General features: G+C 43.6%; 1 protein-coding gene across 12 annotated transcripts in view; it reads left to right on the top strand.

The window, feature by feature from the left end:
• Positions 1-5,740: 5,740 nt before the first annotated feature.
• The window catches only part of NUMB (NUMB endocytic adaptor protein), a 91,659-nt gene continuing 70,474 nt past the window's right edge, over positions 5,741-26,925 (top strand). For 5 of the 12 annotated variants that reach the window (XM_085224879.1, XM_085224877.1, XM_085224878.1 and 2 more), the window contains exon 1: positions 13,118-13,418. The gene's annotated coding sequence lies outside the window, so the exon portion shown is untranslated. Of the gene's footprint in view, positions 5,870-6,114; positions 6,441-13,117; positions 13,419-20,519; positions 20,644-26,925 lie in introns of those variants that run through there. The other 7 variants (XM_085224873.1, XM_085224875.1, XM_085224871.1 and 4 more) reach the window with 6 other exon arrangements.

Consider the following 26,925-nt stretch of genomic DNA (forward strand, 5'->3'; position numbering starts at 1 on the left):
TTGCAGCGGCCTGGGCTCGCGGAGCTCTGCTAGAGCAGCGCGGCGGTTCCCGGAGCTCCATGCCGTGCCGGCAGGTGGCAGGGCAGCTCGGAGCTCCGCAATGCAGCTCCGCCTGCCGCCGCGTGGGGGCGCTGCGGTGCGCGTGGGGAATGCCCTCGGCGGGGTTACTGCCGCGGGTCGGGTTCAAATGGGAGGGAAGGGAAAGCGGGCTGCGCGTCCGCGTGCTGTGAGGAAAGGGAGGGTGAGCGCTGCGTTTCAAACCGCCTTTTGTTTTCCAAGGTTAAGTCCCGCTTACCAGAATAATCTTATCAGCTGAAACCGTATCAGCGGAGCTGGGCCCTGCACAAAACCAAGATGCAGCAGCTTTGAAATACAGTAGAAGTTTGGCTATTGTATGCTTGAATTGTATTTAAGTATGGCTAAGGCTTTGGGGGCAAAAAGACCTTTGAAAGCTCCGGGCTTGTGAGATGTTGTTTGCGTTACTCTTTAATTTACTTAAGTGTAAATGTTTCTCAGAAGCTGAGTGCTTGTGCGGAGCCTGACCCGAGCTGCTCTGAGCAGCGGCACTGAGTCCAGCAGTGCTGTCCTGGGTGTTTACCAGCCCGCTGGGTTCAAAGTCTCACTCTGGAGCTCAGATCTTGGCACAAATGTCTCCTTCTGATGCTGACAGATAGATGACTGCCATTGGAGTTCTTGATGTGTAACGAAGTCCCAAAGTGAAGGATGTGGTAGCAAATAAGGGTAGTGAGATTTGTGTAACACATTTCTTCTGACAGTTGAGCCTTTCCAATAGTAGAGGTTTTCAAGAAAGAAGCGTGTTGCTATTTTTCTGTGCCACATAAGAAAGGATTTTGACCTAAGGCGCAAAGAGGGAGCTTTAATATTGCTTACAGAATACTCAGATGGTTGTCTAGGAATAGTCAAAAGGTCTCCATGCTGTTTCCATTCATCGTTCAATATTTCAAGGGAATTTGTCATAAAGAGAGTGTCACGTAAAGCTCTTTAAATAAACATAGGGAAAGTAGCACAGATCTTTGCATGATCAGGTGGTCCCCAGCTGATGCTCATATAGACATAGTAGCAACTGGAGGCTCAATTAAGTGTCTTAATTAGAATTTAGCACAAAGTCACTCTGATGTTATCAGTATATAGGCTGCATTGCTAAGAGCCACACACATTTTGTTTAAGAGGACATAAAAAATGTGTGGAGTACAACTCATTAAAGAGCCACAAATGAATTCAGAAGAAGTAAGGAAATGGCACCTCAAAGAGACGCAGGGCTTATTTGATGTATTACCCTTTTACCACTCATGATTCAAAGAACTGAAATCTTAAATTTGAAGAGCAGGTCATATAAAGCCTGATCCTGCAGAGCTACGATCAGTCTTCACTGGTGAGTGGAAAAGGCGAAATTATTTGCATGATGAGGCTTATTCCACAGTTTTCACTTCTCTGTTCACCACAATGCACACTGCCCGGCACATTCACTTTGTCCCTGGCAAACTGCTAATGTAAATCGGTCACTTTTAGAAAGTTAAACTAGGTTTAATCCTTTTTCTCATGATCATTTTGCTGGCAGCCTTCCTGTTGCACTGTCGGTTTTGTTCTTGTGCCAAAAGCAATACCCAGAAAGGAAAAAGAGCATTTCAAGCCTTCACTAACAGGTTTCCTCAACTAGAGTCCTGACAGTCTTTCTCATACAGCCCAATGACATCCAGTATGTCATCACTGGAAGGACACTGGGCAGGATTGTGAAGCCTGCTCCTCTTTGTGAAAGCCATAAAGTTCACTGCCAGATAACAAGACTAAAAGCTAATTCAGGAACTGTTTCTCAAGAGCTATCCTCTGGGCTGCTCATCAGAGTGAATGCACTCACTCACTGAAGCATCTCTTGGCAGAGACTTTGGCCTACCTCCAGCTGTTTCTCTTTTCTCAGTGATTTTCTTATTCGGTGACTGGTTGCGGTCTTTAATCCTGGTTCTCTGGCACACAGAGCCCCACTGAGAAAATAAGCCTTCCCTGCCATGCAGTAGTCCAATTAAAACTAGTTTATAAAAATAATAATTACAAGGTCCAGGCTGCCCTATGAAATTATCTTTTTGGAGGGATCTGGAAGCACAGATATATCCTCTCGTCCTACATGACACTAAAATACACTCTTTGTAACTTGAAGCTGAAATTACATAAAATATTTGAGTAGGATCTTCTACTGAGCTGTCACCTCATTCCTACTGGGATCACGGGGCCTACTTTGTAAGCATTTTGAAAGCAATTTCATGAAGGTTTTTTGTGCACTTAATATATGTCATCCAGCATGTGGTAGCGCTGAGCAGATACCATCTGCAGTGACTCCGTGGGCAGTGACTAAACACAAAGCTGCAGACTCCGAGACTCCAATCTTCTCGCTTTTCAGCAGGAGGAGAAAAGTAAACGGCCATGAAAATCCATGTCATAAAATGGAAGCAAAGAGAATCTGAATGAAGTATTTGCCCTGTAAGATTACTCACACACAGATAATTGAGATAAAAGGGATAGTCAGACTGTTCTGCACGCGTCGTGTGTCTGGTGGTAGAGAATATGCTTTGCACTGTACAGAGCTGGCTCTTGGCGAGGCTTCTCTGTGGAAGAAAAAATATAAAGAATTCTTACTATTCAGATCCTTGCCTTATTAATTATGGTAACTGCAAAGCGTTTTACATTACCAGTGTGTATGCCCACTGTTTCAAAAGGAACATGTGGCAGTTCTGACGTATAGTAGTGCCATTCAGCAGTTGGTTCTCTGGTACATCTCTCATTCTCAGAAATAGCAAAAATCTTCATCTCATCTTTCCTGATAAGTGGGCAAAAAAAAAGAGGCTGTACTGATTTTTTTCTGAGGCATTCTGAAATCACTCCCTCACCTCTGACGCAGCACAACCAAGATGGCAATGTCCATACAAACAGGATGTTTTGGTTTAGCAACCATATTGTTCAGGTCTACTCACTGAACAGGAGAAAGCCTGCATGTAACACTTTGGTTTTTGCTTCCCGTAGTAGATTTGTATTGCTACTAGAGGCACTCTTTTTGAAATAGTTTTGAACATTTTCAGTGCTCAGTCACACAAAAAAGCTCTCACATTTTACCTCTGATGTCAAGAAGGTGGAATTCCTCTAGGGTGAGTGCAGGTATAGCAACATAAAAATGCTTATGTTGTAGTATTTATACTGGTATGGCTTGTTCCTAGAAGGGGTAGTATTACAGTGTGATTAGAGAAGGGAGATTTAATCGCCAACATTGTTTTAGGTAGCCAATAGGAAGGGATGATGTTAAGCCTCTGGGTATCTGTGCTGAGGACGTGGAGTTTGTATTATCATGAGCGCGTGTGTAATATACTCTCGGCTCCTTAGGGGATAGCATACTATCCTGCTGTCCTGGTGAGACCAGAAAGGATCTTGTCTAAAATGGTACCGCTATCAGGAGCACGTGGGCACAACATACACAGCCAGCTCCACAGAATGCTCGTCTCTTAAAAGGTGGGAAAGGAGCAGTAGGGCTGGATATCTTTGATGTGCTATCATGTCTCTTCCATTTCTTTGTTACTAAAAAAAATTAAAGCACCCTGAAGCCCTGCTTCCAATATAAGACGTTGGAGAACTAATTTTCATTGCAGCTCTGTGCATGAAGACTGACTGTATAGAGAGAGACCCACAGGTCAGTGTAGCAAGTGTGCCGTTTGCTATGTTGGATGCTTAGCTGGTTCTGTTAAAGTGACCTCTAGGGTCATCTTCCTTTCCTTTCCCACCAAAACAACCCCTTTCCCTTTAGCCACCAATGACTACATGGGGAGCCGGGGAGATACAAATAGCTGAGCAGACAAGTAGTATAGCAACAAATCAAATTAAATCTCTAATAAATATTTGTAAAAGCTACATATAGCTAAAGCATATACAGGAACTTTAGTTACAATAGGATGCCTTATCCTTTTTTCTTTACCTTTCTTTATTATGAAGAGTTAAACCAAAGTCATGGGGAATGCAACATATTAAGAGCTATGCCAGGTCAGAAATGATTCCAGGTTTTGTAACTACACAAGATCTTCAGGCTGGTAGAAATGTCTGCCTAGCCATTTTGGGACACTGGCTGAAACGTTGCTGCATTGTCTGAGAGCAGTGCTCTGAAAATATCAGAGGCAGCTGTGAGAAGGAGAGCAACTATCTGCTTTGGTTTTGGTTTCTGAGCAGTGTTGTGAGATGTAAGAATATTTATATATTTTCTTCTTAGTTTAGTTCTCAAACATGTGGTGACCTGAGGGGACAGAGCATCAGTCTGAAACTGAGTTTGGATCATCCTCCTGCTTCTGTCCCAGCACCTCCAGCGTAAACTATTTTTGCACACCGTGTTTTGAAATGAGCATTGATTCCAGTTCCCTTATGTTCTGTTCCGGGTGTGTGCCAGATCACATTATAGCCCATGTTCTTTGTCACTCTTTCTGTGCTTGATTCAGGAACAAAGGGGAGCATGGGTTACTGGTGCATGCAGGGAGGAGATAGTGGAGATAACGAGATAATGATCCAGAGAAACCTTAGGTAATCTTTGCATTTCAATTTCCTGAGATGTTGTGTTTGTCTATTTATTTATTTATTTGTTTGCTTATTTATTTTCCAGCTGAATGCTCCAGGACCTATTTCAGCTTGCATTTTGGATCAAGTAACCATTCGAATGCCCGGTGAGAGGAGACAGTGGCTGGGAACAGTCAGCCCAGGTAAAATGCTTCAGCCCAGCCGGGTAAGAGCAGTCAGCCTTGGGGTGTCTGCCGTGTGTGGCACAGCCTCCCTGCTTTGATATCAGTGGCACGCCTGTGCTTTTTGGCACTGGGGAAGGAGGCCGGGGGACAACATTTTGGGCCCTAGGAGTGGACTGCTCACATTTTCCCCATAACCCAGTCTCCAGCTGATGGAAGGCGTCTGTTGAGAAAACGGCATGTTTTATCACAGCCTGTGTGGAAAGACGAGGTTCCTAGGGGCAGCTGACTTGGGTAACCGAGGCAGCACCGTGCCCTGGGGTGGCACCGGGCCCCGCGGCAGCTCTGCTCTTCCACTCGGCCTCCTTGCCGTGCTGCCGCCGGCCCGGGGCCTCCCCTGCGTGGGCCTTTCACAGCCCTCACATGGGGAGGGCACCCGAGCTAAAAGCCTTGATAGCTATAGCGAGGGATGCTTCTGGCAACACGGCGCTCCTTGGCCCCCCTACCGCACGGCTGCCGCAGCTGACATCTGCCCGCAGGGGTGACTGCTTTCGTAGGGAGGGAAGGAAGCCGACGGCACAGCGAAACCCGGGAGCTGTTCTGTGGAAGGCAGGGCCGTGCTTGTGGGGCGGCCGCACCGCACCGCCCCGAGGGTCTCCAGGCCTGGGCTCGGAGGCAGGAAGCAGACTTGTGCCTGGACCGCCGCAGCTAAGCCCCCCGCCGCGGCCAGGACGAGGCCCGCCCGACCTCCACGCACCCCAGCTGCCCCCCGCCCCGACGCGGCCTAACGCCTAGCACGGAGGCGGGCCCGCAGCCGCAGCTGGCACCTCCGGCAGCCTATCGCAGCTCTCCCTTTCGATCGCCTCATCCAATCAGGAACGGTAGAACGGATTGGGGGCGCCAAAGCCCCTGAGTGAATAAAACACTCGGGGGCCCGTGGGCGGAGAGGGGCGGGGCCGGAGCTTTGACGGGAAGCGCCGCGCGGCCATCCCAGGGCAGAGCGACGGGACGGGCGGCCAATGGGCGGCCGGGATGGGCGTGGCGGGCGGCGGGGACGGGAGCCGCCGCGGGGAGGGGGGAGCGGCGGCGCTGCTCAGTGGCGACGGGCGGCCGAAGAGGCGCCGGAGGGAGGAGGCTGCGGCCGGCAGGTGAGCGCCTCTGGGCCGCGGGGCGGGGTGAGGCCGGGCCGGAGCCGCGGCGGGCGAGGGGCCGCGGGGGGGATCGCGGGCGCGGGGCGGCGGAGCCTGAGGGGATCGGTGGAGGGGGGGCGTGGGCGGCGGCGGCGGCGCCCCGGGGAAGTACGCGAGGGGCCGGGGGAGGCGGCGACGCCCTGCGGCGCCCGTCCTGGGGCGGGGGGCGGCGGGCCGGGCACGGGGTGGGGCGCCGAGCGCGGCGCAGGTGGAGCCGGCGGGGGCGGTCGCGAGGGCCCGGCGGCGGGCGGACAGACCCGGAGCCCCCGGCCCCGCGGAGCGGCCCACGGCGCTTCCTGCTCCTCCGCCGCCGGCTGCCCGAGCACTCATCCGGGCCCGGCGCCCGGCTGAGGGTCCCCCGGTGCCGTCCGGCCCGCGCCGCTTTGTAGCGGCTCCGGTGCGGAGCGGCAGCCCTCAGCCCTTCAACCCCGGCCCGGCGGGGTGCCCTCAGCGTGGCGGAATTCTGTGGGGCCGAGGCGCCCGCTGCTCGGTTCGATGCTCGGCGGGAGATGTTGGAGCGGCCCTTGAGGTGAGGATCGTGTCTTCCCACCTGGGAGCGCGGCTCTCGGCTTCGCCTTCCTGCGTGGAGCAGCTGCACAATGGGAGCTGTTATCGGGCAGAAGGTGGCGGGGATGGGCGAGCGATAGCGTGCGGCCGGGGCCGGAGGGAGCAGCGGGCAGCCGCTGCCCGGCTTCGTTTTCGGGAGCTGAGGGGAGGGTTAAGCACGGCTCCCGTTGGGAATGTGCTTAACTCATTTTATTCCACCGATGGAAACGAGCCGTCCTCGCCAGCGACGTAGTGCATCCCTAAGAGGAGAGCTCCTGCCTCGCAGCAGCCCTGCTCTGAAGCTCCCTCGGCCCGGTGGGTTTATGTAACCTGCTCATTAGTGCTCCGTGAAATGATTAGGGAGCTCTTGCTCTGATTCCTATTCAATGTGTGTGTTACTGCGTTATTGAGGGTCTTGTCAATGCTTCGCGATCCAGCCGTCTGGACTGGGAGATGCTTCTAACCACCACAGCGTCTGGCTGTAATGTCGATGGAGTTGGTTTTGTGGTTTTCATTTTTGGCTTTCTTGCCTCTCCAGCTGAGGTCCGGCATGGGTGGCTGAGACAGAAGGCACAGTCATTCTGTTTGGCCGGAGTACTACCCTAGCTATGGCTTGTAGGAATAGTGTAAATATTGAAATGGATTTCTGACTCATCACTTCTATTTGACTTATTGATCTATGGTTACTGCTAACACGCTCTCTACGATTATGCAGAAGTTAATAGTTACCATAGAGCAGCAGTATTGTTTTTCTGCTCATTAGTGTGTTTTCCATTTTTTCATCTCTTGGCAATTCTCTGTGGAAATGTTGCTTTTTTTTTTTTTTCTCCCTAGCAAAAGTCTCATGGAAGGAATACAAAAAATAACGTGATCAAAGTCCAAAAGAACAAATATGAGATATGTTCATCCTCGCCCATGATTCTTAAGTTGTTTTGATAGCCTGGGTTATGTGACGGTAAACTGTTTCATCTGTAGCTGAGTAAGGTGTTGGTTTTAAGGCTCAGTGAAAACTCTGATTTGTACAGCTCCAAACATAACACATCAAAGAACTTTTCTTTCTTTCTAAAGCCTAAAGAAGAAATGCAATTCAAATAAAACATTTAAATCCTTATTAGCTGAGAACTTTTTTTTTTAACCTGGGAATGACTTCCCTGCACTTATTACTGCTCTCAAATTTGTGGAAGATGAAGGCGCTTGTAAACTAGGCAGAGTAGATAAATTTATCTCCTTATTTTGGTGTCGCAAAGCCCTCTGGCATTGCACTAGTAGTTGACAGCATTATGCGTTCAGGAAGAAGAAAAACAAACCAACAAGCCACACTGGGCTCTCAGAACTCACAAGACCCCCAGCATTATGTTTTGTAGCATGGTTTAGCTGCTTGGCGTTGGAATGATCTTTAAGTACTTTTCTTTCTCTGGTAATGGGAGTGGTGGGTGAAGAACTTGCTGAAATAACAGTAAAAATGCATGGAAAAGTACTTACCTCCCAGTGATAGGGGCTAGAAGAAATACATGTAGCTTTAATAGTGTTCTTAACACTTGCTTCAGCACTCCACAGGGCTCTTGAATTCTGCCTGCAGTTGGTTTTATTCTGCTACTAATACTGGTGAAGCTGCATAATATAAAAACGAAAACAAACAAAACCAAGTTCTAATATTATAGAAAAATAAGTCTTCTACTTCTGGAAAAGATGTTCTGCAGAACCTTGATGGTGAGGGATTCTTGTGGCAGTCTGAGCTCCTGCAATTGTACTCATCTGACCCTCCGACCTGGTATTTTTTTCTTTTTTAGAGTAGATTAGATGTTATTGTAGCAGTTTATTAAGCAAGCTTGGTTTAAGCTTATGTGAAACTAGGGCTTTAATTTTGCTTTTGAGGTTCCTTCAGCAGTGAACACATTGAAATTATAGATACTTGTTCAATCCAGGGATCTTGATTTTACTGAGTGACATCAGAGCCTGTTGCCTTTCTCTTTCTGTAGAAGACTGAGCATGAACTTGCTCATGCTAAATCTTCTAACGTGTCCTCTAGGGCATTGCCACCAGAGCAGATGTCTCTGGTGGTACTCTCAACAAAAAAAGTTACTCTTTTGTCGCTCCCTCTTTACTGATCCAGCTGAAAATGGTGGTACAGAAAAATATTTGACTTCATTTGGATCGGCTGCCTGAACAGGCTGTCTGCGTGGCTGTGTGAATGTTACTGCCTGTATGGGGGAGGAGGTTGTGACCTCTTCTCTGAAGCAACTCTCCTAGGTTTGCCTAAGCTCGTCTAGAAACTTGGCAGTTTAAACTGGGGCTGCGGTCATTCGTCCTCCTTCCTGTCCATGCATCTTTCCATGCTGGCACGGGAGTCGTTGTGTCTGGGAGTTCAAGTCCGGGAGTGAAGTCAAGTTGGTGTAATGAATTGCTTCTTGCTTTGTTAGGTTTTGGCTGGATCGTGCTTCTGACCATTGACTCGGCGAGGGTGGCAGTGGGAGGTGGGGCCGTGGATTGATTTAAATTTGCTTGAGGTTTTTTTGGCTCTGTGCTCTTCTATCAAATCACTTGGGTTAGCAAAGACCTATGGCAAGTTATTTTACGTTGGCTTGGCTGATGGAAACTCAAAGTGGAAAAAGTTTCTTCCATTTTTCCCAGTGATGCATTGGTGTGGGCGGTGGCAGCAGCAGCGAGGGGAAGGGCAGCAGCCTCAGAGTGACACAGCTGTGTCTGGGAGAGGATGTGCTCATCTCAGCTGCATCATTTTGATGTTCTTTACAGTGTGTAGTCAAGGCAGATGTTGCGTCAGGAACGAGAACTTTCCTAACAAGATCAGGAGGATTATTCTGCCATGCAGGAGGCAGCTCTCTTCCTTTTTTCATTGACTAAGACTTGTAGTGATAAACTCACGAGCATTAATAGACTGCTATCAATCTGGAAGTACAAATGGCATCACATCATGTTAACCCTGTTACGCATCCATCCAGAATCCTTTTAACTGTGTTGAAGGAGGCAGATCTGCGAGAGCTGCAGTTGCTCCACTCAGCACTTGTCTTTGCTGAGCCATTTGCACAGTTGTGATGTTTCATAGTTACCAAACGTGATGTTTCTATTAGTGATTTATGCATATACGTCTTCTATTTGTGCAGTGTCGTGACTGAAAGGCTGTCAGGGCAAATGATTTGTATATGAGACGTTGGCTGACAGAGGATTGGGGGTGCCAAACTGTGAAGGTTCTCTTGAAGAAAAAGTGGAGCCACACAGCAGAATTTGAGGGTCAGGGCAAGTTCTTGGCTTCCTTGGGTGCCAAAGCTGTAGGATTCTTGGGTTATGATGTTGAAGCCAGACCCAAAATTCTTAACCTTCTAAGTAAAATACTATTTTCAAGTGTTCTAAAGTTTGGATCCTAGTGTTTGGATTCTTTTCTTGTTGCCTCTCCATCTTTAGGAAACATCCATCTGGAAATTCTTGATGAATTGGATTGTGAGAGCAGTACTCTTTAATAAAACCCCTGGGCACACACCAAGAATGAATCAGAGTGGCTTTTTGTAGGCGCTTGGTCAGTGGCTTGTGCTTCTTTGCTGCATGCAGGTCTAGGAGATACCAAGGCTCTCAGGAAGAAAAACCACACAAAACGAACTGATATACCTGGCCAGAAACACTTCTGCTGTATGCTGATTGTTCTTAGTCTGAATATGACCACTTCTATTCAGTTTATTTTTTTCCTAAGGGGGGAAAAAACACAACAAACTTGAAGGGTCTCTCTTCTACTTTTAATGTTGTTCAAGCATGATTAATTTCATCATTCCAGTCTGGGCTTTACTCTGTACAGTGAAGTGATTTTAGTATGTTAAAAAAGCTTGTCTCAGTGATACTTTGATGTTCCCAAGGCTTGCAGTTGGCTGATGGGCACTGTGTGCATAGCTGCTGAGCTCGGAGTTACTGGCTTTGCCTTGCGAGCGAGCGCTTCATGGCTCTTAAACTCCTGGGTCTCGAGTTAGCTAATAGCTCTGTTTTGGTTTTAGGTTTTGAGTGAGGGTAGTCTGCTTTCAAAGACTTCATCAAAGAATTCATCAACTGTTGAAGTGGGAATCTGGAGGGATGTGGGAGATGGTTCCTTGGTACAGAGGGATGGCACGGATAGAAGCTGGGCTGACAATTCCAGTCAGTCAGTTCTAAACTTCTAGTAACTAATGATGAAAGTGTTGGGCTCGTGCTTTGCTTTGCATGATATGAGAGGAAAGAAAGTATGTACTTTCCTTCTAATGTGCATAATGGAAATTTTCCAATCTTGTTCTTGGATGTTTTTCTCTGGAGCTCAGACAGTTTGTTTTGTAGAAACTTCACTGCTTTCTTTGCTTTTTGCTCTAATATCTGTCTCTTGCTCAAGCTGTCAACCTGAATTCTGTGGATAACAGTCATGGGGTGCTCCTGCTCATCAGACACCAGATGATGCCCACTTGATTGCTGCTGATCACTGTAACTGCTGCTGAGCCATCTCAGCAGGGAGAGAGATTAATGTGCAGCCATTTCCCCTGGTGTGGATATGTGGAGAGCTTCACTTCTATGCTTTTAAGTATCTGCTTTTTTTTTCCTGGTTATTTTGTTGTCAAAGGCTGCTTAACCTGATCTTGTGTTGGGCTGGAGGGATGGAGGGAGGGGCAGTTTGTTTGTTCCAAATGCCTTTTAACTGTCTACCTTGCATGGATTTTCCTACGTAAAGAGAGCCTGTAAAAAAGCTGCTAGGTCTGTGCAGCTGGGCAGCCCTGTGGAAAGTCAGCCTCGTGCAGGCAGGTGAAGGGTTGCAACTTAATCAGCCTCTATCTTTTTGTCCAGGTATTAATCCATATCCTTTTGTAAAGTACTTGTCGTCGTAACAGCCTTTTCATATTTGGTTACGTGTTCTACATTTAAGCTGTGTTTTGGATTTAATATATGCAGTCAGCGCATAGAAGGCAGGCTGTAAAATTCTGTGGATGCCCTTTGGATAAAGGCCTCGCGTTACTGTAAAATCTGTACTGCTTACCATTGTGTTTACATGTCTGTAATAGGGTTATGCAGGATCAATTTTCTCTTTAGGCTTTGATTTGTTTGAGTAAATTCTGCGATGGCCTGAGGGCTTCTCTACCAGTTTGGGAGGAGCGGGATTGTCCCTGCATTTGGTCATTGCTGTGCCATCCCCAGGAGCAGCGGCACGTTGAGGACTTGCAGGATTTCCCTCTGTCCTTTCCCAGCCTGAATGCTTCATGACTTTGATTTTCATAAGAAGTTCTCAAAGTCTGAGAGCCTTCTGAATAATGTGGCTCTGATGTTTCTTTTCCTCAACACTGCAATATGAAAGTCTGTGGCTGCACAAAGGCATAAAAAAAAGGCTTGTGAGATTGTTTTAGCAGAAACTTGAACTGCCAAAATAGGTATTTATTTGTTGCGCAGTGCAGTAGGACATGCCTCTTTAAATACATGTGTGCATAACATTGCCTGATGAATTTCCTCCTCCTTTCAAGTACAGAGTTTGTGCCTCAGAAATAGTAATTCTTGCTTGAACATGAGATCTCCATTAGCTTTTGGCATGTGTGTGATACGATTTCATGTCGGTTGCTTCACATTTCTGACATAACTCTTCAATTTTATTTTGGGATGAGATCAGTTTTTCTCTGTTTCATCCTTGCTTTGCTCCTCATTTGCATTGCAATGAGGTTGTTCCCAATGCGGTTTGAGCACCCAGACAGCCTGTGGGATTTTGCCCAGGCGCAAACTGGAAATATAACGACTTGCCTACACTATTTGTTGACTCTTAGCTGAGAACCCATATCCACATATCTTATAGAGTAAACATTATTTGTCATTCAAGTGAAAAACAATTTGGCTCCAGCACTGCAATTTAGCGGTTGTGAAATTGGTGTTTTAATGCTGTAGATTTACTTCTTCCCTCCTTCTGTTTGAGGCAGGCGGTGCTGAGCGTACAGACACACTGAATGCCAGGTCCTGGGAAGTGTTACTCTTGTCGCACTACTGCTAAGGATGATAAATAAGTTGATCAAAACAATGTGTTGGGTTTTTTTTATGAAATTCAGAGCAAAGAATCTGAGTCAGTCTTAATTTCCTTATTCCTCAATTTCCTGTCTTAATTTCCTAATAATGAACTGCAGTTCTTTGCTAGGAACCAGTGTGTTCACTTAGTAGGAAAAAGATTTTCCACAAAACAGCTTGCCTTCTCCTATTGAATGTTATGTCTGATCTGCAGGAATTTGGCTGATTGGACAGTTTATCACCTTTTCATCTCTTATGTTTCACAGAAAAACCCCAAAATTTAGCTGTAGTTAGGAAACTTAGGAATTGTGATGTATGGTGGAATTGTCCAAGATGTTGGGCTGTGGCTGATCTCTGGTCTCGCTTGCTGATGGCTAAGCTGCTTGCCCAGCTGGATTTCTACTTTGGAGCATAACTCAAACCGGTCCTGGGATCCTTTCTTGAAACAGTTCCTGTCCAGAATGTGTCTCTGTTGCTTTGGCCTGGTTTGCTTTCACATCATTTTTGTTGTTTGTTTTGGTGGTTAGTTCTCACTCTGCTTTTCAGGTAAGGTCCCCAGTGATTAGTAAGGGCCCACATTAAGGTTGTTCCTTTATGCATGCTAATTTGTAGCAACTCAGCTTAATAAAAAATGGTTTCTTTTTTGTTTCTTTCCAGGTTTGTTTTCAACAGGATCAGTTCCCTGTTTCCACTTCTGCAAGCAGTAGTACTGGAGCTGTGGGTGGGGGAGATAGCCCGGGGGGGCTGTGCTGTTGCTAAAAGGAAGTGACACGGATCCGGTGCATACTGCCCATGGGGCTGTGAGCTGGCTCCTTCTGGAAGTGGTCCTGCCTGCCTCACCCTCACCAGGGTCCACCCGAGGTGAAGATTGTGCGCTCAGAAGCTCTTCCCTTGGCATTTCTTCCAAATGCATAAGTGATGCCTGCATAGGAGAGAGGCTACTGATAACTTGGTACAGGTAATGAAAGCTGTGTGCCTCTACAGTAGAAAGGAGTCTGTAGTTCTATTCTTGTGGGCAACCAACTACTGGTTGTCTTGCCGTAGGACATAGTTTTCATTGATGAGAGTGAGAACACATCTCATAAAATTGCTATAGTGTTCATGACTACACCATTATCATACCTGTTACTAGTAAATAGCAAGATGTTATCTAAACTAGCAGCGTTCTGTTCATGGCTTTACTCTCGGTTCCCACTGCAGTGTATAACAATCCATCGACTTGCACGATACCTTGTGAAGTAGGGATTTCTGCAACTAAGGGTTGCACAGCTCTCTACCCGCAGGTGAATAGTAGAATTGCATGAATGTCTCTTTTTTTTTTTTTTTTTAACAGCATTAGATCACATGGGAGATGGAACCGGTTGGAGTAGACAGAATATAGGCAAATGATAAGATAATTGGTGATTGTGATGATACAGTTATACCTTGCTAATGGTAATGTTACTATAGCGGGGAAAGAAAAATCTAGTCTTGAGATCTTCCTACCTTTAGATCTCCAACAATGAATAAAAAACACATTTCTTAAAGGAGCTAGGCAATAGGGTTGTTTTTTTTGCTTCCCTCACATATACATGATTGCCTCTGGCTCCAGTTATATCTGGAAATGTACAAAAATGCTTATTCCAATCTCCTTAATGTGGCTTTTACATAAATGATTGCTTGTTACTCAGTTTACTACTTTAGTGTTTGGTTTGGGTAAATTCTACATAAGCTTCCTTTCTCCTCTCAAAGATGGTTCTTCAGCTTTCCTAATGCACATCGTTCACTGTAAGACTTATCATATGGATAAAAACTGATTACTTGCAACTGTGTGCCTTTTAGCTTTGTGAAATAACTAATGATTTGTTTACTCATCTATCTGAGAGGGCATTACATCCGGTCTAGTTCTGTGCAAAGAGATACTAGATCAATCTGCTGTGAATTGCTGTCCCAGTTTCTTCAGTGGGAAGGGACTGGCATCTGCCAGCCTTACGTCATATCACCCCCACATCCTGAGGACTGCTGTTTTGTGTTAGGTATAAAATAGCTGCTGCTGCTGTGCTTGGAAATTCTGATTGGCATTATTTCCATCTTCCAGGGCTTGTTTTCAGATACACTTGGTTACATTTTGGAATATCACAAAACTATGGGGTGTGGTTTTTTTTTTGTTTTTTTGTTTTTTTGCACTGGATGTTTCTTGGTTTACCATGTGGTGCAGTGTTTGGAAGGCAGTATGTCTGGCAGGACCTGCAACAATACTGTCCTAAAGCTACAGGCATAATTCTTGGGACATACTGTTTACAGAAAGTGGGGAATGGTGCCAGTATGAAGTATGCTGGGAATTGCTTCTCCAGGCAGCTGTTTTTATGGAACTGTGACTAGCTCTTCCACTCAGCACTTAATAGCTTTCTAAAGCATAAGCAAAGCAGTTTGTTGAATCCTGATCTTAGATCTCCACTCCTTACAGGCGCATCAGAATGACTGAAAGCAATTATTCATGTAGGAAGGTAGCAAGGATGGTGGTGGGTTTTTTTTGGCATGTTTGTTTTTTTCCCACAGGGTAGCATGTTAGGGGTTTTCTTCCTTTGCAAACATGTAATAGTCACTATCAGGTGCTGCTAAGGAGTATTGTTCAACAGTCTAGTTGGTTGTGTATGCTTCTGTTTTTTAATTCTTTTCTTTAAGGATGTAATGTTCTCCTAGTAATTCTGGTATGGAGTGTACTGGCATTAATCTCATTCACGCTAAGGTGCTAAAGCAAACGGCCTTATTTTGTTAAATTAGGTATTTTGTTGTTCTATGGTTGAGCATCTAATTATCTGCTGCTTTAAGTTTGGAAATAGAATACAAGTGTTCCTGGATTTTTAATCCCCATTTTTTTCTTTTCCTATACAATTTGTAAATTCTTACTCCTTTCTAAAGATAGGAGCTCATATCCCGTCACAGCCCTAACGAGACCCCGTAACATTTGCAAAGGGCTTAACCAAGAGAAGTGTCACTAATGTATGTTGCTTTCTTACAGTTACTATTCTCTGATGGAGTTGGGATCATTTAAGGTCAGATACTTGGAAAATGTGTTCAGTTGCTGATGAGACTGTAACATGGTTCTTTATGCTCAGTCTTGTCCAGAGCAAAGTTAAGGAAGCTCTTCACATACATGTAAATTTTCTTATGACTCATCTTTCTTGGAACCAAAATATTATTTACTGTTTATCTGAAAGGTTATTTCCTTTTAATGTGCTTGCAATTATCCTTTATTTTGTAGTCAGTCTTTATGGCCTTTAAGCAGGTAGCAGAACTTTTCTTCAGCTGTGACTAGTAGAATATCTTGATATCTAAAATTCAAGTTAAGCAGCAGGAGAGGCAGAACAGCAACTGACTGAATAATTTCATTTGATCAGTTAAATAAATCCAGTGTGTAGCTCTGATTCAAAATTGAGTTTTTGTGAAGAGTGTTCGAGAAAAACGTGAATGTTGTGAAAAAACTTGGAGAAAATCGTTCATACTTCCAACGTTAACTGTTACGCTCCTGGCATGCCAGACTCAGAGTTGAGAGTCACGCTTTGTTTTTTTTGTTTTGATACATAACGGAAAGTTATGCGTGCAAGAATGTCCTTGAAAATCATATTTACTGCTCAGCAAATAAAATAGAGGCAATTCCCCAGACCTTACTTTCTATGGTTAAGGTGCCTTGCTAAGCTGCAAGATGCTTATAATACTCGGGATTTAGGATTGCAAACCTCATTTGAAGTTTATAACCTTTCTGTGGTTCACAGGTTGTTCTTTCTAAAATACCACTAAAGGAGGTGGCGTGGGAGCCTCTGCACAAGGCAGTAGTATGACATTCACAGGAACAGCCTAGGATGTGATAAGCTCAAAATTGAATTTCCCCAGCAAATGCAGTTGGCGAACAAAAAAAATCTTATCCTGGCAACGATGCTACTGATGATGTCCAGGGGTGGCCCTGGTTAGCTCATTATTTGCAGCCTGTTCGTCACCACTGAAGGAGGAGATCTCTGTGCTGATGATGTGCTTCTGCAGCATCTCCGTGTTTGACTCCTTGGTAAACCATAACCATTCATTCAACCATCAGGAAACTAAACCAGGAAAAGAACGAATTTTTGTGATTTGCTGGTGTGGTGAGCTGAATCAAGAAGGTCGCTTGCAGCTGGTGGTTATAGCTGGCTCTCATTTGTATGTAGAGTGAGCATGCTGCTGGTTTTGGGCATGGTAGGAGAGTGAGAAGGTCGTTTGTGTTCTGGGAGGGAAGTTGTGCAAAGCAGCAAACAAAGAAGGAATTGCCTGTGGAAAGTCTGTATTTCAGTTTTTCATGAGGAGGAAGTTTTATGTCATCATTTTGAGGATGTTCCTCACTGCAGAAAATAGTACAGGATTTGCTGGACTAAAGAGGTAGGAAAAGGCGAGCGTGGCCTTCGAGCTGTTTAGCAGGGCACCCTGGGGGTGGTCCTGGGGACTGCCTTGAGGCCTGGCTAGGAGCTTTTCTGAGGTCTTTTTTATGTATGGTTATAACTGTTCCTTGGCATATGGGTTTTTGGTTTTGGACGTGGTTTCCTTAGTCATAGGGATGTCAGGAGGGTGGTGGTGGGCAGCTACCAGCATTGAGGAGATTGGCCAGGTGCCACAGCTGTTCAGCTATGACTAAAGCCAGCAAGTTTGGGGCTTGCATGGAAACAAGCAGCTTACAGAACTCGTATTACACAAAACCTCTAGCAGTGGCAAACGTAGGCCTTGAGAGGAAGGAAGTTATTGCTTGCAGGTCCTTAATGTCTGTTTTCATCTCCTCTCATTGCTGCATGTCATTCCCTGTGCTTCTAAAGAGATGGAAGAGCCTTTTGTCTGTGTGCCTGGGAAACCTCATTTATTTCAGGAACTGGTTCTTAAAATGCCAAGCTTAATGAGCATTGATTTTTGAGACGTTGTAATGGAAACAAGTGCTTTATATGTATGAGTGTTTGAATTTATTTTTTTTTTTTAATTTAATCAGCTCTGTTTTCAGAAAGATTGAATCAGATCTGATAGGCTTTGTATTTCTGTGCTTCAAATCCTGAGCTACTGTGCATGCAGGTGCAGCTACTTGCTTGGTAACTACGCAGTTCAATCTGTAAAATCCTGAGTTTTACTTCTTAAAGGTGGGAAACTGCTCAGGTTGCCTGTCTGTTGTATTCAAGCAACTCGGTGTTTTTTGTGCTCCTAAGGCATCAAGTCAGTACCTTTTCATGGTGAGCCCTACTTACCTTTCTGGCAAAAGGCTGTAGCAGTGCCAGGTGCTTTGCTGGGACTGGGAGTGTTGTCAGGCCTGAGTCCTCAGGGCAGCTCTGAATTCCTGACAAAATGAACTTGAACCAACCTGTGCAAGGAGACCTAAAGTACAGCTGAGCTCAATTCAGTTTAAAAATACATTGCATAGACTGGTCATTCTGAGGTAAACACCTTTGTATTTGTGGAAGAGCTGAAGAATTTTAGTCATGAAAGCAATGTAGTATGATTATAGACTCAGAAACACTTATTTGGGAAGGAGGAAGTGTTTAATTTCAGTCTGCTCCCGCCAACTTTCTGTAATACTCCATGCTGCCAAATGCCAAGTTGAATCATTGCTTCTAAAAGTTATTTCCAAGTAAACCTGCATTGTACCTGTGACTTAGTAGAAGAAACTGAATATTAAGTGTGCTTTGACTGTTTTCCTGGTGAAGATGGCTACTGTGTTTACTCAAATGTACTTCAGGGCTTGATCCTTAACATTTGCATGGAATTTTCCTGCTGTTAGTTGGCACTCATTTATTTTATTTTTTTTAAAGAGTGGTGATTGAACATTGCTGAGTGCAAGTCTGACTTTACGAATAGGCAGCAAACAGCAGAGCTGAAAATATGTGGTTTCTCGGTTTGTTAAGCTTAATGAGGATGGCTGATGTAGAAAACTATTAATTGGATAATATACGTTTTGTTTTTATTATGAGTCTATTGTGAGTCCCAAACCTCACAGCATAACTGTTGTAGGTTCAACTTCCTTGTGTGTGCCATTAGGAGGCAACTGTAGATGCCATTACAAAGTCCATGTGCTCTTGCTATTTAAATACTGCCATTTATTCTTGCTCTGTGCTTTAAAAGCTTCTGAATTTGTTAGTACTCATAACTACTGATAGGACATTATTTGAGCTTGAGTTCCAGTAGCAATGATTCATTTTGAGAAGGGAACTTTTACTTTTCTCCCTACCTCTTTGGTCTGTTGCATGGCACCAACGGAGCAGTTGATTTGCTGTGGCACAGCTGTGAATTGGCTCTTCTTTGCCTAGTGGAGTTGTCAGTTTTTCTGTATGTTAATACCATAAAGGAGATCCACTACATTGTGTTTGTTGGATAAATATGACCTTGTGCCAGAAGTAATGAGGGTTATTTTGTACAATGATGCCTTCAAAAGTGGATGTTCTGGTGTTACTACAAAAGCCCTACCTGTTTTTCTAATAGCTTATGAGTCTGTATATATCAGAGGCTGTATCAGTCCCAAGCAAAGCATAGTCCCTTACCCTGTCTCCATTTTGCTAGAAACAAAGATCAAAGCTCTTTGTGAATTTGGCAAGTAGCTCTTGCATTTTTTGTGAAACTGATATATATATTTTTTAATTTTATTTTTAATGTGCCTTGATGCACTCATCTTTGCAAAATAGATTGGGCACGGGCACTGGGGCACTCCTGATAAGTGCTGGGTGAGCTGCCTTGCAGTGAGGTGTGAGACTGCTGTTCAGATAGACCTTGGGATAGCTGCAGAGAAGTCTGAGCCTGAGGAGGACAATAAATAATGGATGTCTTTGAGCGCCCGTTGATACAAAGAAGGTGTTATGGTAATGAAAGCGATTGGTAATCCAGGTTATTTGCTGTGACATCCTCCCCCCTGCAATGATTACTTGTGTAACTCCTCTAATTTTCTTAAATTGTAGTGAGAGTGAATTGCCTTCTGTGAGCTGCCTTCAGTCCAGAGAGTTTTCCAATTTGTTTAGCTCTGATAGCAGTTACTTCAGATTCTAACTTTACAGTTTGTTTTGATGCTCCCTCGCTCAGAACAAGCTGTTCGCTGGGAATGTGGACAGGTTTGTTTCAAAGTGAAGTTTCTAATTGAAATTAAAGTAGGGAAAAGACAGAGTCTTCAAAGTGAGAATGTATATTAGCAGAAACACTGAAGGCTTTTGGAGGACTATTTTTGATTGATTCTGAAATAGTTTGGATGAAGTCTGCCTTCTTGAAGTTGACTTTGAAAGATGTTTTTTTTCTACTCGTTTCATGAAACTTGAGCATGAATAAAATTCATTTTTTCCTTGTCAAAACCAATTTTCCATTATTCTTCAAATAGGAAAGCTTAAGAGTTAGGAACTTTTGAAAAACCTGAAAGGGAAGTTCTTATCCTGGAAAGCCAGGCTTTAATACTGAGTAGATGAAACAACGTTTTGTCCTTGTTTCCTCATTGGAAAAGCTTGCTAAAAACAAATAAACTTTAAGAGAGAGCTTCTACCTGGAAATGGCTTCCTATTCTCATCCCACAGGTGCATTTGGAAGGGCCTGCTGCTGTTGTAGGTTGAGACTCAGGTGCTGGTTTCAGGGCGATTGGTAATCCAGAGGCTGTGAGTGCCTCAGATTAGATTGTGCAGGTAAACATCTTCTTGCAAAAGCATTGGAGGACTGTTGTCTCAGTGCACAGTTGCTTTATGTTGAAGTAGTTTATTTTATTAGCTCAGAAATGATGTCTGCACTGAAGAAGTATCAGCAGTAGGAGTGAAGGCATGTGTTACTTGAAACACACTGCTGTTCAGGGTATGTTTTACCTTGTGGCTCTTAGGCCTTAAGCTTACTTAAACAATGAACTTGGAGCAGGCGTATGTAAGGCAACCTTTTTCTTCCTCCCACGATCTTACTTTAAGTTTGATCTTTATTTGGGTGTTAAAAAGCACATTCTTTCTTCAAGTTGAAAGATGTGTCTATAAGACACATCAAGGAGGAAAAGATACAAGAAATTAAGTAATTAGATGTTACAAGTAGGCAGTGAGGACTATCTGTTTAAATAGAAATAACTTGCATAGCCTATGTGGTGGGTTTTTTTTTTTTTTTTTTTGTGGATGCTGGAGTCATAAGGTCTACCTTGATGCTTTTGAAGTTAGTTCCGGATACAGAAGCAAGGGAAGGATCTCACAGTTAGGGTAAGTCACAAGTCTGTAACTTCATTCTGCATTTAGTTCTGTCACACTGACTGAAGCTTCTTAGACTTGAAAACTTAGCAGCATTCACAGTTAATCTAACAATTAGAAGTAGTTTTAAAACACATATACTTTAACACCCAGGAATCTCCTGTCACTGCAGCTTTGCTGAAAGTGAAGATGAATCAGACAGTGCGATTGTTGGATGCTGGGAGAGCTGATTAATAACAATGACTGAAAATGGGTAGTGCTTTTCAACTCACAGAACTTAAATTGTGAAGCCTTGTCTGTAGCAACGCTTCCTCCAAAGGCAATTTCTGTGCAGTTGCTAGGAGAACCTCGGGTCAGCTGGTAGTGGCAGGGATGGAAAATTGGCCATTTCCAGTTTCTCTCCTGAGCCTCAGCTCTTCTGGGACTGTGGCAGCATTAACCACAAGTGCCAATCTAAAACGCTTAAAAGGTATGTGGTGATTATTTTTCAATTCTGACTGAGAGAATGAATGCAAGCTGGTCCTCTCAAGAGAATGTATTTATTGGCAGCCTTGAGAGCTAGCCTACTAGTAAATGACATCAAGAGCTTTCAGGAAAAGGGCTTTCTTTATTCTTTTTTTGAGTAAGATGATTTTAGAGATCAGAATTTGTCTTACTAGTACTAACAAACAAACATGAAGTCTTTTTCTCTAAGTGTGCTTTGTAGTCAGCATCTCTATTATTCCTTGTATGGCTTTTAGTGACAAAACAGAACTTGAAATAAAACTACTAGCAATAGTGGAAAGAATAGGTATGTCTGGTAATTGGGTAATATGCAAATACTGAAACAGTTTGGTATTTGCTGTCTTTGCGTCTAGCACTTTTGGGTTAAGCAATTCTTCACAAGGTGGGTTTACCAGTAAAATTTGAATCTAGAAATCATGTCGACTTGCAAAGGAGGGTCTCCTTGCTTTTAGAGTAACTGGTTGTGGAGGCAACGTTCTTCACAAATTCACAACTTGCTCAGGTGTATTTCACCAGTAAAGTGAAAAACTGACTGTATTTATTCATTTTCTGTTGCGCTTCTAAACACTGAAGGTAATTTGAGTGTCAAGAGCAGAAAAGGCTATATCTCTCACAGGTTTCCTTTTCTTTGTTAAACTACATGTTCTTTACAATGTGTATTCAAATGAACTGAGACAAGGTCTAGTAATTACTAATAACAAGTATCAAAGTCCAGTTATGTATAGGTGTTCACTTAAAGCTGTATTAAAGCAATCTCTACTCTTTTTCTGTCTTAATTATCTTAAGGAAGGTAGACATCAGTTGCTTTGAAACTCTGCAGAGTCGTTCACGTCTTTCAAGGATAATTTCTAATAACAAATAATAACACGGGAGAACACTGCTGAAGGAAGCATAAAGGAAATTGTGAAATGTGGTTTATGGTTGTTGATGTAATGTTAAATTTTGTTAGTAAAGTCTATCTAGTAGAAAAACTACTGGTATTACAAAAACTAGAAAAATTGGTGCTATTACAGTCACAAAATGGACAAATGAAGACAAACTTTGATCCTTTAACATTTGTCCTCTGAGAGTTTATATAGGTATGCAGAAACAATTCCTAGCATTGGCGGTATTGCAGTTAGCCCTTGTCAATGCTTTGCCTTAGCGCTCCTTGATTGTGGTGAAACATGAAGTTCCAAGTGGAATAGATTTTGTCTGCACTGACAAGCCGTAAAAATCCAGGTTTTCTTCACTCTATCAGTAGTACTAATGTATTCTTGGTGCAGTGGAGTGGAAGTTTAAGCTTGCAGACTGTAGGTTGTCCACTGTGCTTTTTGGGGGAAAAATAAATAACCTTCAGTTGAGTTAGTTCAGCCTTGGTTTGTTAAGCTATTGGAGGCTGCTGTAGTTGGAAGCCTGCTGGCTGTATCAAAGATGGCCACTGTTAGCATAGGGTCCAAATTTGCTTTTAAAACAGATTCCTCTCTCTGTTGTTTTGTGCAGCATTTTTTTTTCTTCCTTCTTCTGACCCTCTGTAATGCCTAAATATAGTCAGTACTTTTCTTTGGGGATTTTCTCTGGGTTGCTGAGCAATAGATGCATAGATGCAAAGTCAACTCTCACCCTGCGAGGTCTATTAGCTGGTGCTTATTACTGTGCCTCCAAACCAGTGATGCTTGCAGGTCCCAGCTGGGCTGAGGAGGCAGCACAGCTGCTCTCAAGCTCCATGCAGAATTAGTTTCCACCCAGAGCTGGTTCTGCGCAGAACAGACATGTGTGCTGTGGTACTGCTCTGCCGTGCAGCTCTGGGTGTGTCACAGAGATGCTGCTTTTTGTGAGCTGCGCACACTGTCTTTTCACTGGGCTTCTTGTGCAGGAGGCACAAGCACTGGGCCCTGGTTAGTCACTGCCGAGCACTAGGCTATGCTGGGCCTGAGGCAGGAGGAAGGTTGGTTGAGGGGGTTCTGGTTCTGAGGTTCCTTAGAGTTAAGGGCAGTGGCTCTGAGCGGACTCTGCTTGGGCGGGTCCTGGGCTTTGTTGCAAGGGATAATGCTGCTGTAGGTCAGCCTGCCTTTGTCCTCGGTAATAGGAGTCTGTTTCTTTGTATTGATTCGGTCTGCAAACAGTGGGCTGTGTAGAAGTGGGTCCCAAGTTGACTGAGTTATCCACTCTTAGGTACTGCAGCTGCTGTAACTCTTTCTCTTCTATGTTTGGAGAAAGCAAAACAAACTTTGCATTGTGGTGTCTCTTTTTCATCCCAATAGACAGAGTTAGAAAAGAATTAATATCTTCTTAACAGTGGAGCATAGCATTCATTTCCATAGCTCTATAAAACTATCTGGTGTGAAATATGTACTTTAGCACATCTCCCATTAAATTAATCTGCTTCCAGTATACTCAAAAGCTTTTTTTAATTTAAAAAACAACAACAAAAAAAACAAACCAAAACAAAAAAAAACCAGCAGATCCTCAGACTTTCAGTGAAGTGTCTCCTAGTCCAGAGTTTGAGTCATGGATAAAACTGTTTAAATGAAAGATTTGTGGAACCTGGAGTACTGATTTGTTAAAATTAAAGGCAGCTGGTGCCTCCCTTGCAGTCTCAGATGTTTGTGATTAAGGCTGGAGTGCAGGTGCCCTTTGCCTGCGTGAAGCACACCTCACCTGCTGGCCTTCATGAAATTTCTTATCAAGGTGTTAAGGTTCTGAGTTGTCTCATTGCCTGGAATAAGGACTCTGACACTTATAGAGTAAGTGTGCTTATCTGGAAGGTCTGTGTGTTTGGGTAGATGTCCTTAAAGAGCCTGGCAAGTGATAGGACTGAGAGTTTGTTTTGAGGATAAATGCTTGAGAATTGCTTAGAGAGAAGAAAAGTTAAATGAGGTGTGTTAGCTTATAGAAAGGCTTACTGCACCAAATGATGTCCTGATTTGGTGAAGAGGATTTGGGCACTGGGGGTGTGTTATCTCAGTCTGGGTCTGCCCCCCAGCCACACTAGGAAGGAGAAGGGTGGCAGCTCTGAGATGCATCCAGTCTAATCTCTGGGGTGCAGACATCTTTTCTTGCTTCTGTATTTACCTGCTCAGTGTTTAGATAATGCATGCATCTGTTTTCCTTGTTTTCTTTCCTTATGGCAGCATTTCAAACTGAACCAGGTAAGTCTAATTATGTACCCTTTACTAGGACGTTGTTATTAGACATTAGATACCATAGTTTCTTGTAGTGACTGTGACAAAAGCTTACACAAAGCAGACCTGAAACAACAAAGCTGTCTTATATCTGAACTATACCTTATGCTGTTAATTGAGTTTTCCTTACTTTTTTTCTAAACTTCAAAAGTTGGATTTTCCTTGTGTGCCCTGGTAAATTACTCCAGTGGCTAGGAGGATGCAAATCTTAAGTCTAGTATCAAATAACAACTATTTGATCTAGCAGGAAAAAAAGCAAAAGATGAAAAGAAGTTTGAAGTCTTTGTAATTTAGATTATGAGCAAGTTGTTGCTGAATTTTTTGTTAAGTATTTCAGAAGTCAATTGTCCTGAGTATAAGAACTCAATATGTATGTTTATGTTGAGGGGAAAGGTTGGGCAGGACGATGTTGTGACATTACAGAGCTTGTTTTAAAATGTGAGTGCTGGGACTCTGGGCAAAGCTTCAGTGGTAAGTGTGAAAGTGAGTGTGCTGCTGGTAGCTCTGCCCCTTCTGTCACACATCTCTTCTGTCTTTTGCAGCATCCTGTGCTCACCTAGCACCCAGCCCTCTTCTCACTAGTAGCCGGGGTGGTCCCAGTGGTGGAAATAGACTGGGATATTTCTTCTTGCGTGTATGTGATCTTACTTTTGGTTTGCCGTACTGCATATTGAAATCAAATCACTGTTAGGAAGAATCTGTCGCTGTAACTAGACCTTTATTACCTCTGAGCTTCTCAGTTGCTGATATTTGCAGATTTTTGCCATTAATTGCTTGGTCCCAGGCATAAGTACGGCAGAAGCAATGTTAAGCCTAAAGCTAATCTGGGCTGCACGCAAGTAAAAGTACCTTCTTTCTCTTTCCCTAGTGGGCTCCTGTTTACCTTCTAATCCAGTTAATTGGGTGCACAAGTAAACATGTAACCCACTACAATTTCAGATGATGCAGGTAAATGTTAGGAGTGGTAGATACCTTTATGTAACTCTGTGAAACTTGAGATTATGGCGATGCTTGTGGCAGAAATAGTGAGACTGTGCTTCGTTATTTATTTGTTAAATATTTGTATCATGGCAGTCAGAGGGCTTCTGAATACAGAGAAAAGAAAGAATTGATTACTGTATGATCTGCTTCTTTTTCAAATGAGTAATGTGAGAAACCTTAATAAATGAGCTCCAGAGTACTTCCTTTAATTTTCTGATTAGCTTCTGTGGCTATTGCAGGAGCTTCTAAAATGTGAAGCAAATGGGAAAATCTGTGGAGTGTTCCTGCTAAAACTTTTTGTATTTTCTGAATGTAATGGAAAGTACAGGAGAGAAAGCAGGATATAAAATCAAGTATTTCTGTACTGTGGATCCTACTGAACTGTACGAGTTGAGACTTGTTCTTTCCTCTCTACCAACGTGAGCTGATGTATATTTATTTGAAATAATGCACAGGTTATGTTTCAAGTTAGTCTATTTTAAGTTGTTTGGATGAACTTCTCTTAAAGTAGTTCTTAGGAAGATGGAATTTAGTACTGCATTGGAATGTTTAAACATGCTCATTTTTTCCAAAGAAGCTGAAAAACCTATTGCACTTAACCGCTATTTAGTGCAAAGTGCTGTCCAAACTTTTGGAAAGGAAGCCAGAAACAGCAAACCAGAATCTTTTAAGGAATATTCCATTCTATACATCTGAAAGCAGTTTATGAAAAATGTTGTTAGAAACCTCAGTGGCACCCTTCAGTTTAAAGGGATAGTAAAGTGACTCATGCTTTTTTTTTTTTTTAAAAAAAATAATCTGTAGTGCTTTTTGTCTCAGAATAGGAAAAGGGATTGACTCTGGGTATAAAGTGCTGACCTTTATTGCGTTTGCATTAGCCAGAATTATTAACATTGTATTGTAGAGGCTGTGGCACATTTTTGGCAAGCTGGTACATTCCTCTCTCTCTCTGTAGCTTCCTCCCACTCGGGAGCTTTTGTCTCTCTCCATCTGCTTTTTGGAGACAGAAGTGCTGTACGCACGCAGACCTCTGAAACTGTAACTTGAGTTTGGGTTTGACGTAAAGCTAAATTTTTACTATAAATTCGGACTACAGAAATAGGCAGAATTAGAGAGCTCTGTTTTCGTGTTTAAACGAAAATAAATATAGTGGAGTTGTGGGATCGGCCTCTAGGAAGTGAACTGCCCAGACCTTTGTAACCATTACCCAGCAGAGCTGAGAAACATTTGCTGTGCCAGTTGAGTGTTCTGCTTGGGGTGTGTATACTGCTTTTCTCCATCTAGAGAAAGTGATAGGAAAGATGGTGTTAAGTTGTGTATATATAAAATAAATGTTAAAAACAACAACAAAAAAAGAGATGTGTGTATAAACACTTATATCAAAACAGGTGTGTGATAGTGATACAAACCACTATGAGGCTCTGTTTTTAGCAAATAAGGACTTAGTCTATGTTGTCAATAAAATATGTTAGTCTGTTGCATGAGGTTTTTGTGGAAGAACAGTGGAATCATCAGTTTGTTAATGTTTGTTGTCTGTGGCTTGTTCGTTGTGTGCCATGAGCTTGTGTGCCACTTTGGAGGATTCTTTTTCGCGTTGTTGTATTCAGAACCCCAGTAATGAGGAACAAGGATGTTCTGCATGCTG

Source organism: Meleagris gallopavo, chromosome 5 (genome assembly GCF_905368555.1).
Source record: "Meleagris gallopavo chromosome 5, MGAL_WU_HG_1.1, whole genome shotgun sequence".
NCBI classification, from domain to species: domain Eukaryota; kingdom Metazoa; phylum Chordata; class Aves; order Galliformes; family Phasianidae; genus Meleagris; species Meleagris gallopavo.